The 13,592-nt window shown below is 40.5% G+C and overlaps 1 long non-coding RNA gene across 1 annotated transcript; it reads left to right on the top strand.

The window, feature by feature from the left end:
- The first annotated feature begins 389 nt into the window (after positions 1-389).
- LOC137861943 (uncharacterized) lies at positions 390-12,653 on the top strand. Its single transcript, XR_011099938.1, has 2 exons — positions 390-4,191; positions 7,885-12,653. It is a non-coding gene; the product is annotated as an uncharacterized lncRNA (long non-coding RNA).
- The last annotated feature ends 939 nt before the right edge of the window (positions 12,654-13,592 follow it).

Below are 13,592 nucleotides of genomic sequence, written 5' to 3'. Positions count from 1 at the left end.
GAAAAAAGTCCTGAGTGGAGTTAAAATACATTACTTTGGGGGAGGGGGATATTTCTAATAGAAAACTGAATGTTTTCAGTAATTGGAACAACATAGTTTTTAAATATTAAGTCACGAAACAAAGGGGCATTAATTATTTGGCTTGGACCACACGGTACATTCCTACCTCTGAATGCTGGATTTCCAACTCTGCAGCATGCCGGGCCTGTGGTTCACATGCACAGGCAAGTCCTCACTGCAACAGCATCCTTTGCAGTTCTGGCTCCTTGGAAAGCTTCATCCAAAGCCTGTCAGGCTCTGAGTCCATTTTGCCTTTCATCCTCTCTCTATCTTGAATTTACTTCACAATCTGTGGATTTGGATGTTTTATGTAGTTTTTGAAGCTGTATTTGAACTACAAGATAAGGGTAGAAAAAGAATAAAAAGCATAAGTGCTTCACAAAAAGAGCAAACTTAGATTTCCTTTTTTTATTTTTATTTTTATTTTTTCAGGCTCACAGAGGACAGGAAAGTGCTCTGGGTCTGCTACAGGGCTCAGGGCTGTGGAGAAGGAATTTTTTATTTGCTGAGCATCATAAGGATCCTCTAGTGGCACCGGTGTGGAGGGTAGCTGGGATATGCAGGCAGTTCTGCTCTTTCCTAAGGGCCAAAAATACTTGTTTAGTAAACTGCTGATGTGCATGAACTTCACAGGAGATACAAGTTTTACTTAGTGTAGATGTGGCTACTGCCTAGCCCAGCTTCTCATTTACACTGGAGTAATTTTTGCATATACATTAAATATCAGAGAGGTGGAAAGCACTATAGATGAATATAGGTACTAGCTTATCATTTGCACTGCTTCCACATGTACATTTTATCCCCTGGGGGAAAAAAAATATCCTAGATGAGCCTGTCGCAAATATCAGTTTCTTACATATTCCTCCCCCTAACTATACCCAGAAGCTGATTGTCCATCAGTGCCCCAAGCAGCTTGTGACAAAACGTGGTTTCAGTAATTACTGAAGATCCATATTACATCTGTGATACTGCTCACCGGAGGAGTTCAGACCTAGAAAGACAGGCATCATCATTTTTTCTTTGAAGCTGAGACCAAGTCTGAGTCACTGGGCTGGCCACTGACTGGCTCAGCAGATCAGCAGTGGCACCAAACATATTGTATTTATTGAACATAATGGAGGGGAACAGGGAGATATAGGATGGAAACAGCAGTGATACAAAGGGAACTAGACAGCACCGGATAAGGAATTGAGTCAGGTATTGGCCAGCTACCAGGAGGAGCATATTTTTAACAAAGATCGTTTGACAGTCAGAATCGGGAAATAAAGGGAATTTTGCTTTGTTTGCAGTCCCCTGTACTTGGAGTGATCCACACTTCACCAACGTTGTTCAGCACGTCTTAAAGGTATAAAAGGCCTTATGTGTTTACCAAGATTTTAATCTAAAAGGACTTTTTCTTTTTGGGCTTGATGACTTTTTTATTCTTTTAGCGTTTCAAGTAAGCAGGGATTTCTTTGTTTGGAATATGCAAAATATTACCAATGGAGAAGCCTAGCTGCATTCAATGACTCTGCATTACTCCATTTTCTTACAAGGTCAGCACAACTCTTAAAGAGTGTAGGAACTGGGTTGCATTGTCTTTGCACATTGCCTTTCCTTTATCCATGAAAACCCACCCCACTGGCCTATGCTCTTTTGCATGACCACTATTTTATTTACAAATTGGCAGTGAAGTGCTGCAGTCTCTCTGACAGCGTGCAATTAATTGCACACGATCTCTTTAGGCTTCGAGACGTACCTTTCATAAATGATGATACATTCCAAAAGGCAGTTCCAACTGGCTGCTTTGCATTTTGCATATATTTTTCATATTTCCAAGACAGGACATATGCAAAATCATTTTACTGTGGCAAAACCACAGGAAAGGTAATGATTTGGAAGAAAGGCCAGAGACCAAAGGCTCTGTTCCTAATTCTTCCACTCATGTGCTGCAGACTGGGTAAGTCACCTAATATTTCTCTGCCTTTTTTCTGCATCTGCACAAGGTTATTTTTTCTTCTAAGGGTTTGAATTCAGTGAATGAAACTCTAATTTATTATTATTAATATATTCCAATAAACGGTTGCAGAGCTTTAGCATTGCTTTGAAGTCAGTCAAATAAGTATTAAAGAAACCATGAGTTATTAGAAACCTCAGTTCAGTCCATCTGATATAACTGTGTTGAAATGCTACTTGCGGGACGACCTCCTCAGAACAAGAAACTGATAAAGCTGCGTGTGCTAAATGGATCCTGGAGTCTAGAAAAGCTTTTTCTCTCATCACTCATCCATTATGAAAACACTGACATAAGTCATGGCCCCAAATCACTAAAAGCAACTTTTACTACATAAAGCATTTAAATGTGCCAGTAAATACCTTATAACAGCATCATACCTATCACCATTCATACAGCACGCTCATATCCACTTTCATTATTCTCTCCTTCCTCCTACCCTGCCTTACTGTTGTGAATTATGGGCAACTCTTGGAAAAGTGACATACACTTTAATTATGCACATAATACTATAATTGAATCAAACTACTTTGTTTCCCGAAAAAGCTATTCTTTATTTGCTGGCAGGCTGCTTGTTTGTGATCCTAGCATTGTCAGTCACATCAGGAAAGCCATCTTAGTCATAAAATAGCTATTGTAGGGGAAGTATTATTGGTTCTGTACAGGGCTCTTTAATGGTAATTATGTACAGCTTTTAGTAATTTTAAGACTCACCCAAGCATCATTGAAACAAACCATTTGCAATGACATGCAATGATGCCTGCACAGTATTTTTATAAGCAAACTGAAATAAGACATTTTGGTGGTAACATGTAAATTAGCCTTGAGGCTTGCAATGCAATGCTCATCAAGTGTGTAACATTTAATTACAAGACCATTGAGCATGAGTGAAGTCCTCTGAGATTTTCATCCCTACAACAGAAAGATTATCCTACTGAACAGACAATTTGATTCCTCTCATCAGACGTGGAGTAAATCCTCCAGTCCCTCAGCAAGCCAAACAGGCATATATGGGACTGATATCTTTCAGGACCTCATCTGGTACCTTATGGAGGTACTGGTGTTTAAGATACCTTGTTGAATCCCACCTGCAAGGAATTGAGACTTGCAGGCACTAGGTGCAAAGTTCTGTAGTTGGAAGGGGTCTAATCTAAGAAAGAAGAGCTTGGTCTGGGCCGTTCTCATTTCTAACTTAATAAACAAAACCATATTGCACTTATGGAGCTACATAGTGTGCACAGTGTGGTGTCTTCATACATTCATTCAGAACTGGTTGTTTCCAACATGCCCAAGTGCACAGCAGCACCAGAAACTCCAGCAATTTTGTCTTCTTCACTGAACCAGTGCCGCTGGCATCCACGTGTGTCTGGAAACACAGATTGAATCTTTCATTGGCTCCAGCCCCTAGCACGAACAATGCTAAATTATTATTTGTCTCAGCCTCTACTTCTAGATGCTTCTAGAAGTTGTGAATGTTTTGCTGTGGTTTAAGCTACAAGATTGATAGCTGAGGGCATCTATTTTCTAAATGTGGGACTCTGATGTTCACAAGGCAGCTGGCATGACCAGCCATACAGTGATAAAACAAGGGAGAAATGTCACAACAGAGATTAAGTATATATGGCCATAAGTCGTCCAAGTCCCTATAGAGCTATATAACCACCTGCCATCTATGGAAATCTTGCAGTCCCCCCAGTGACGTTGCCAGAGGAGATGCCTGGGCATCCACTGCCAAAGCAGAGGACCAGCAGGTACCTCAAAAGCTGCACACAAAGGTTGCACTTGTCCATGGTCTCTCTCCAAGACTGAGCACACATGATGTGTAGTAAACAACATTCCTCCATTTGTTTCTTTCTCTGACTGACATTCCCCTGCCTCTGGCAAACACCTACATGCTCTTCAGAGCCCAGTTCAGGGCATGGTCAGAGCCCAGTGACTGCTGTCCCCAGGTTTTTAGGGCTTGTGACCAAGGTCTACACCCTCTCCGGTAACATGCTTTATTTTCTGGCTATAAACATTATTCTCCAAGCAAAATGCTCAATGAATGCCCTTGTGGATGTTTGTTTCCAATGACTAAGTCTACCAGCTTACAGTAACAAGGACAGGAAGGCGGAGAAACTACAAAGTATTTCATAAAGGTAAGTTTTGTAGCAATCATTTGCAGCTTACAAAGCATTATCTGGTCTGATGACAAGTGTTATAATTTTGTGTGTGTTCTTAAAGTCATAAAGCTTGGAGCTATATAAATGTGTGTAAAATTTGTCATTTGTTAAAAAAACAGCGTAGAAAGTTTCTATCCTCACTTTTTGGTCTGTATCTTCGAAGAACTGCATAAAAAATCAGAAAGGTAAAGCGGGAAAGAAAGAAATACTGTTGTGAAAGAGTAAGCCGTGTAATAGTTTAGTTTAGTCATAATTTTAAGGGCCTCCTCATTTCTGAGTTTTGAATACTTGAAGTTGGCATCATTAGCATTTTGTCAGGGGTTAGGAAAATTTGGAGCCCTTCAGAATTCAGAATTCAAAATTTGACAGTTGGATTGCAAGAGTCAAATAGAAAATCATTAGGCGTTTCAAAAATCCAAAATTGATGCTCTTTCCAAATATTCTTGAGAGACAAAACAACATCCTGTAGGTTTGCTGGAGATTGGAGTTTCATTTTCAATTAGTGCACCAAATATATTTGCTAACTTACTTGTTGCAGACATTATGTGTGTTGTCCTGGTTGTCTAGATGCTGGAAAAGGAGAAGCCCAAGGAACTAGCTGCCCAGCTGGCTGTGGCAAGGCGTGTGACCAGATCAGAGACAGCTGCCATTAATATTCTGAAAAGATCTAGCTTCCCAACAGTCAAATGTTACCTTTTTATGCAAATAGCCATCACAACAACATGCTCAATCTTTGCTATTGCATGATTAGTGTTCTCATGTGTAATCAATAAATGCCCAGAGCCTCTCCCTGTAATGTCTGTTTTGCTCAGTCTCTCCAGTAGGGAGGTCTGTTCAGCAGCAAGTAGGTTTTCAGCAGATCAAAATGAGGAATCAATAGTCCGAGAATAATCTGCCCACTTGTCCTTATGAAATATTTGTATTTTTTTCCATGCAAGATCTAACAGACCAAATGACTTTTCCAATACGGAAGGGTTTAGTGCCTCGTATGGAAATGCAGCATCTACACAATTGCCAGCACATGATAGAACCTCTCAAGGTCACTGGTGAGTGGACTGAAGGGCTTTAATAAAGCTTTAAAGTCAAATGATGCCAAACACCCACCTAAATGGTTACAAATTGCCTGTAAGTGAGTACAGTGCATAGGTGAGTGTGGCCCCAGAGAGGATGTGTGGCTTTCCTCTCATGAGCATGCTCCACGGATGTGCCCCCCTGCTGCTACACAGCAAAATGCAAAGTCCTCTCTGTTGCAGACCTTACCTAGGGAAGGGATGCTGGTGCCAGCCTCCTTTCCTGGTTGTTTTTACCGGCACAGCACATGACAGCAGCCCACTCCTCAGTCTGCCCCATGAGCAGGGAGCGGGGCTGGAGGCACTGCATGCACATCATGTTCTGCCCCCCAGGTGTCCCTCTCTGGTCTCAGCTGTACCATATCACCTTTTTTAATTTGAAAAGTGAACACACTAAAATTGTTATGAATAATTATAATAATAGTAATCATTTTAAAGGACTTAAGAGCTATTTTCAACTGTTTTATTTTCTTGACTCCTTTAATACAGCCACAAGAACAGAGTAATCTCCACAGATGTCGTTTCTGATCTGGGATATATATGTTCTTACCCTGGCTTTCAAAGCCCTCAGCAAAGGGTCTGAGGTTACATTTTCTTTTTTAGCTTGGTTTCCTAAGGAAATGAGGGTCATGCCATTGCTGTCCGTCTGTCTGTCCTTATTTTTCTCTCATACTGCCTCACAGAAACTTTTTAGCCTGATGGACAATTTCAGCTGAAATAAAAAAGCAGTGTAGATCTTGAGGATAAGTGGGGAACTGTATGACTTCACAGGCATTTTTGGTTGGAGAGAATAAGGAAACACAAGTGTCCACTGTAGCTGAGCAAAGGTGAGGAAAATGCAGCCCGTGCCACCTGCTTGGCAGCAGCTGACGAACAAGCCAGTACCGGCTGCTCATCAGCACGAGGCTAAGTTTGGACAAGCCAGAGCAGAAACTGCTTCTTGGCTGGTGAGGGTGCAACAGTGAGACCTGGCAGCTTGCATCAGCGAGAGGCTCCGAGGAGCATAGGGCACAGCTCTCTCGCAGGCAACCCTCTAGTTCTGCACTTCACAGCTGTAGTTACAATTGCATCGATATATTCTGTCTCCCCTGCCAAAATATTTTGGATATTTTGCAGATGACACATGGCAATGCAATTCCTGTTTTAGAGACGTTACAACTTAGGGACATAAATTATATTAATTCTTAAAACCTACTCTTTGAATCTTGAGTTAGAGGCTGGAATATAACCTCACTGACCTAAAACATCCCAGCTGCTCTCAGATAGGGCCTGATCTTCTTTGGTAGCTGAAACAGAGCTCCCACTGAATTCAGGTGTCCTGCAGGACAAAACTTGGGCTGTGCTGCTTTGTGTTTGTTTGCTAGCACTTGACAGGATAATGTAAGCGCATTTATTTCTATATACTTTGTAAGTAGCAGTACTTGCTGGTAGGCAAAAGCAGAGAGAGAAATACACACAAAAATTATATATATGAAAACATAAATGAACGACTGATGGTGACAAAGAAAAAACATCACCACTACAAAACACAAAATCAATACATTATGAAAGCTACTCTGAGGCTTCCACTACTATCATCTCAAGGTTTTACTATCAAATATCAAAAAATCATTACTGCAGTATCAAAACATTCATAATAGCAAAATAAAAATTCCACTCAATCTGTTCCTGCAGGGATCTGATCTGAAAGTCCACAAGAAAAAAATTAATTGCTGTGAAAATGGCTGTTAGCCAGTTCTGTCAGCAGCCAGCCCTCGTCCCTGACTGTACGCTGGTCACTGCGTTTCAGTGCCACCACTGTAGGTAACTTCAAAATGAGCGCTCAAGCAATCAAACTATAACCAAATCAGACAAAGTATGAAGCCTTTTAGAAAAGCTTATAAGTACTGTTATCAGGTGCTCTATTTGAAGCTTAATGTCTTTTTATATCTAGCATAACTGATTCCCTATCATTTAGAGATAATAACTTATTAGTCAAAATAAGCCCTATGTTGCCTCCTCCTGCTAAAGACCAATTCTTATCAGCTTTAACTTTCACCACATTTCTTTCCTCAAAAGCAAGCGGCACTCCAGATAGCATGGGAAAACTTCAGCATTACTCTCTATCTGGCATAAAGCTTTAAGGAAATCAGGTTTCTACATAGAACACTGCTTTTTGTTTGTTTGACACTAATTCTGCACCTTTCATATATCCTTAGGCATAGTACTTTCAAAGCTAGCATAACTCCTTTTAGAGCCTACAGATAAACATAGCTTCTAGTTCATAATGGCAGTATTTGGGGGATCATTTTCTGTTTACATGCATAAGAAAGGGAAAAAAAGCTTTCTGGTTCAGTTCACCCAGGGAGATTTGTTTCATTCCTATTTTACACCTGAAACCCTGAATCTGACCTGAGATTCGTAACCAAACTCAGCTCTTTGTAGTGCACTGTTGTATTTAACAGAGATTTATAAGGGCTTCCTGTTCTTGGGGGCAAATCATAAATATACACCAGTAACAGAGGTTTGTCTTGTCTTATGCTTAAAATAAATAAAACTCATTGCACTTCGATCACAACTTGTAAAAATTATACCTTGTTTGGCTGGCTTTCCTCTTCAGGGTGCCAGGAGCAGATGGCCGTTCTGAATCCCCAGAAGATGCACCAAGTTGGCTGACCAGACCAAAATAAGAAGGTTTAAAAATTAAGGAGTATATGCAGGACCAACAGAATTAAACCAGGCTGCTTGCAGTTGGACAAACTCCCGTGACCTTAATCTGTGATCTCACTTGTGGGAAAAGACCTGTGGGAAAAGTACCCCAGCCCCCCACGAGACCTTTGTAGCCGAGGAACATCAAATCAAAATAGCATGTGAGCAGAGTGTAGATCTGGCTTACATATTCTGCCTACATGTCCTTGGTTTTCTTCTGCTACAGGCAGACTGTCTGAAGTCACCCTCCAGCCTTTCAGCTGATAATCTACTTGCTGACAATAACCAGCAAAAGACTAACATTGCGCCTGGCTCTGCAGTAGACTCAAAGCAGCCCACAGGCACGGTGCAGGGTCAGACTGCTGCGAGGCTGTTTGTTTATTTTGGTTGACATTTTCCTTTGTCAAGAATCTGTTCCTTGTTATTCAGCATGTACAGCCTTGCACATAGCCTATCTGTTTAACTGTCTTTGGATAAAAGTGGGTATTTTCCCATGTCAATAAATGTTCTGGTGTGAAGCTGTGAGCTGGCCTCAGAGAGAACCACCCCCTGCTGCGTATCTCACTTCTGCATTGAGTTTTCTTTGTTAATCATGTGCAAAATAAGAAGGCTTTCTGTCTAGCAAAAACCCATCATTAATTTTTCATATGAGCACTAAAGTCTTGAGCAGAATCCTTAAGTGGCTTCAAAGAAAAAGGAATAATAAAACCAAAGAGCTACATTTTCCTTTTCCCTTTCTTCATTATTGGATTTTGTAAGAAAACTTCTTAATGCAAAAAGTACAGTTCTCTCAGCTTCACAGTGACACATTCATTTTGAAGACTACATTTGACCTTCAACTTTGTCCTTCATTAGCAGGACTACACCTAAACACGCCTTCATTTTACTGCAAATGAGACAGATGCAATGTGTATTCTGTTCAGCCCCAGCATTAGGATTATCCCAAGAGTGGCATTTATGTCCTTGTAGTTCTTTGGTATAAATAAATATCAAAGTAGGAAGACCAATCTGTACTCCACTAGGAATAATAAACTAAAATAATATGGCACTGATTCTGTTTGGGTTGTCTAAATGTGTTTTTATGATTGTATATGTTTATGGCTTTCTCACACAGCCACCATGAATTCCAGGCAATTAAAAAGGACATGAGTTCTGAAGCATTTTAAAAGGGGCTTTGCTTTCCAAATGGTATGTATTAAAAGTAGAATACATTTTTTTTGACAGGGCTACTGCAAAGTCAACAGTCACACATTTCCCTTGCTCCAAATCTCTTCCCCTTCTTCTCCTGCCAGCAATAACTAATTAGAATATTCCTCTAAGCTGAGAAGAAAAGGAGGGAAAGACTACTTTTATGTTTGCACATATATTAGTTGCATCGCTAGCTTAAGCCTGTGCACCCTAGATTTGAAAGAAGCTCAGAGGTAGTATACAGCAGGTCTTGCATCAGGTATATCATCCTATCTATACGTTAAACCATCTGCTTTTTCAGATTGACTGACTTCAGTGTCACTGTGCACAGCTGAGAACAGGCCTGTCCCTGCTGTACACTGCCCAGTTTACCTACACTTGATTGAGTGGCACAGATTTTTGAGGCATGTTTGTAGAAAAATAACCTATTTAATTGGATACATAAGTAATTCTGCTCCAATCTACCCTGAACTGGCATGAGTTAGTGAACAAAACCAAGACCTGAACAAAAAAGTCAAAATATGAGCAGTGAAAAAGCAGTACTTTTGATCATACTGTTAAAAATTGCCAGGTTAGTTTTGTTATTTATATCAGTTCAAAGACAGAGTTGAGAGAAAAAAAAAATCTTTAAACAATTTTCCAATTACGTTTTGAATTAAGTCCAGTTTCAAAAATGTATATTCAAGAATACTTAGACAAGAAAATTGAATTTCATAGGTAAACCAAATAGGTGCATTTTTGAAGGTAAAAATATATTGTTCCTCACCCAGGTCAAACTGTCTCTAATCACACAACTTTATACATGAGAAAATGCTAATAAATGTAAAAAGAGAGAGGACCAAGAGAGTTTACGATTCTTTGATATTAGCAGTCTATATATCCTGCTCCACAAAGTCTCCAGAGCAGTCAGTAGAACAACTCATGGACTTGGGTAACAGAATAAAATCTCAAAATGTGGCCAGAATCATGAAAGAAGAATTCAGTAAAAAAGTGTAGCTACAACGATCTGCTCCTAGCACATCTAGATCAAGTACCTGAAATCTCTGCGAGGTCCAGGGACATGGCATGGTAGTCTGAACTTCAGCTCTTGCTCCCTTGGTTCCATCAAATCCGTGGCACACCCTTTGGATACAGATAGGCTTTGTTACGGCTCAATAGTTACATCAGCTTCCAAAACAACACCTCTATGACCTGTGCTCTTCCTCTGTTTTCAAACGTGGAATCTAGCTGATGGACTTTCCCCAGAAGATATTTTGAGGGCTTTTAGAAGAGATACACGAGGGCAGGAGCTAACTGAATGGCTGAGAAGGGCTGCCTGCAGTGCCTGAACACCCTGAAGGAGAGGACCATGCTGCTGAGCTTTTCTGCTGTCACCTGCCACAGCAGGTAAGAGTAAGAGGAAGGCTGAGTACTGCCATTCAGACACCTCTCTCCCTTTCTCTCCAGAGCCTAGGGAGATGTTTGCATTCCACAAAAAGGTAATTTAGGGGATATGGTGGGGAGGAGGGCAGTCCCCATGCTTTCTGATTCTACCCGTCCATCATTATCTTAAAATCTTTCATGACCTTCTCTTTTGCTCTTACTTTGTTATCATAAATTAGCAGTTTAAAACTCAATGGAATTGCTGTTTGGATTTAAAAGAGATGTGCTCACTGGAGAAATGAAACCCTGTGCTGGGTGGTGACTTGCCAGTCCACAGTGGCACCCAGGTACTGGAAGACAACTTTTCAACGGGCAAAAAGCAGCAACAATCAACACTGATGACTTGTGGCAACAAGCAGTGTCACACTGACCTCCTGGACACTGCAGTTGAATTATTAAACAAAATGGCAGAGCAGCTAATTAACCTGATAGCAAAGAAAGAGCTTCTACCTAATGTCTGTTTAGCCTTGTACAGCAGGAGTGAGCAGAAGAGGGCATGCGCAATGGGCTTGGGCAAACATGAGTGGAACTTCTACCTCAGAGGAAACCAACCTTTCAGAGATAGCAAACAGCAATGTTTTATGTGAAAATCGCTAGGGATTTCCATCACTTTGGTCATAAGACATTGCCTCTTCTGCACTGTTCACTGTAGCTTTGGTCCATCCATCTATTACATATATATTTTACTACCTATGTAGTCATAAAAAGGACTATTACCCTGCTGTGCTTAAGTGCAGAATGCCAGCTATGTTAATAGAAATGTATCATCATGTCATTGTTAAATATTTATACTGTTGTAGCACCAAGAGACCAATCCTGTCAGGTTTGCTCTGTTCAATTTTTAATGACTGATAGTCCCTGACAAGCTGACACGTGTCTGTGAAAGAGTAGGAATTGACACAAGCTTCCTATGTTTCCAGAGGAAGGGTGTAAATCCTGCTCAGGACCCATGTTTAATAATAACACTGCTGTTGAAGATGAAACAGGTGCTCCTGAGACAACCTTTGCCAGTAACAGGGCAGAGAGGAGAAACCTGATGAGCCCAAAGTGGTTCCAAAGACAAGTAGCAGTAAACTTCTCCTTCCCAGGAAGTTAAGAAGCAGAAAAAGAAAATAAGCCAAATTTCAGCTCATTGTAATGAAATTATAGCCTAGTTTTTACAGGTTTACCTAAACCGAGTTCTGAGCCTAGAAAAATTATCCCTTAATTTCTGAAGATGCCCAAGCTGGCTGGTCAGTCCAGGTTTCTGGCAGCACACCCCAGAGCTGCCCCATACACGACTGAGCTGCAGGAGCAGAGCTCTCCTCCTTGCCCCTGCAGAACGGCTCTTGCTTGTCTGTTACAACAGGAAATGTTTTGAAATGTGAACAATGCGGGAGATCTGAGGGCAGACAGCACAGATAATGAAAAGAAAAAAGAACCATTACTTGGAAATGATTGTTGCTTTGTCACTTTTCCTTAATTTCCTCAGTAACTAGTAGAAACCGTTCCTTAGAAAATGTTTAGGAAATAACATCCATAACACCATTTCCCTGCCTTGGTCTTAGCCATTGTTTCTGTGCTTTTCCTTTTGATGACAGGTGAGTTTCAACGGTAGTGCCTTTTATGAATACTCAGTGTATAAATTATGTGGAATAGAGCCTCTAATTTCAAAATAAATTTCAAAGATTCTCCTCACCTTGAGATGTAAAACAACTGCGTAACATTTTATTTAGTTCTTCAGAGGCATTGCAATCAAAATTTTGTTTTAAATAATGCCCAGAAAATTCCTATATTCCCTTATGAAAGCAGAATTCCAAGGAATTGAATAGCAAGGTTTGATCTCCAGTAAGCTGTTAAATTTATGTAAATAATACAGGTTCGCACTATAATGTAATTTAAAAGGAAACCCGTTTTTTGTTATTTTTAATTGAGTGCAGTCCATGGCTAGAACAAACCGACCAGCAGGCAGACCTGAGCAGATGCAAAGTATTCTTGGTCAGTGTAGCTTAAGCAATTTGCATTAACAAAGAACTAAACTAGTATCAAGTCTCTGATTCTAGGAAACAAACAAACAAACAAAAAAAACAACTTTGTTGATTCACACTGAAACAGTGAGCTGCATTTGGGGACAAGGATTCAGCTGTTTGGAGTTTTAGGTTCATTGCTCAAGGTGGGAAGTAATACCCCGCATTGCCGTGTTCATTTTTCAGCCCTCTCTTGCTGTTCATTAGCAAATTCAGCAGTACGTTCTGTGCAAAACAATGAAGACATTTTTTCCACATTCCACAAAAAGCTTTTGGATTTCAGATAAACTTCTTGTAAAATGTTGGCATGGAAGAGATCACGCAAAACCACAAACTCTCCCTGCCTACAGCATACTAGCAAATACTTCCCTGGTACGTAGAAGAGCGACTTTCAATGGATACTTAACTTATGTAAAATAAACCAGCTTGATCAGGAGCAACTGAACAAGGCTCTGGAGTTGTCCACTGCCTCGTGGCTCGGTGACTCAGCAAGGATGTGAAAAGAGGTACATATTTGTGTGCCTGGTTAAATCAGGCAGTGAAACCTGAGCGCTATTTTCTTGCAGGAGCTGCCTGACTACTGAACTGTTGACCACACTGCCTTAGCCAAAAGGCCCCACTCAGTTTCATCCTTGTAAAATTCAGTGGTTTGGTTCCTACAGGATGGCTTTGGCCTTGAAATTCAGTGCCTTACAATGACGCACCATTTATTGCAACATCCTCAGTAAACCTGACTTGCATGTTTTGAAAATAATCCTGAAAATGTTGAGATGGTACCAAAATATGAAATTATCTTGAAAATCATGTGTCCTCCCTATTTTTGTTGCATGACAATGAAAGAGCTGATGGTTGGCTGCAGTCTTGCAGCTATTAGGTCTGGATCACTGTGCGTCACGAGCCTTTTCACAGGAACCTGACAAATCTCTCTCATTAATAACAAATGACAATCTCACTGGTGCTACAATGCATGTTACATTTAATCAATTTGCTATTTGTATTCATT

This window comes from Anas acuta, chromosome 10, assembly GCF_963932015.1.
Source record: "Anas acuta chromosome 10, bAnaAcu1.1, whole genome shotgun sequence".
NCBI classification, from domain to species: domain Eukaryota; kingdom Metazoa; phylum Chordata; class Aves; order Anseriformes; family Anatidae; genus Anas; species Anas acuta.
The sequence above is the reverse complement of the archived record's forward strand: the minus strand, read 5'-3'. Positions and strand labels throughout refer to the sequence as shown.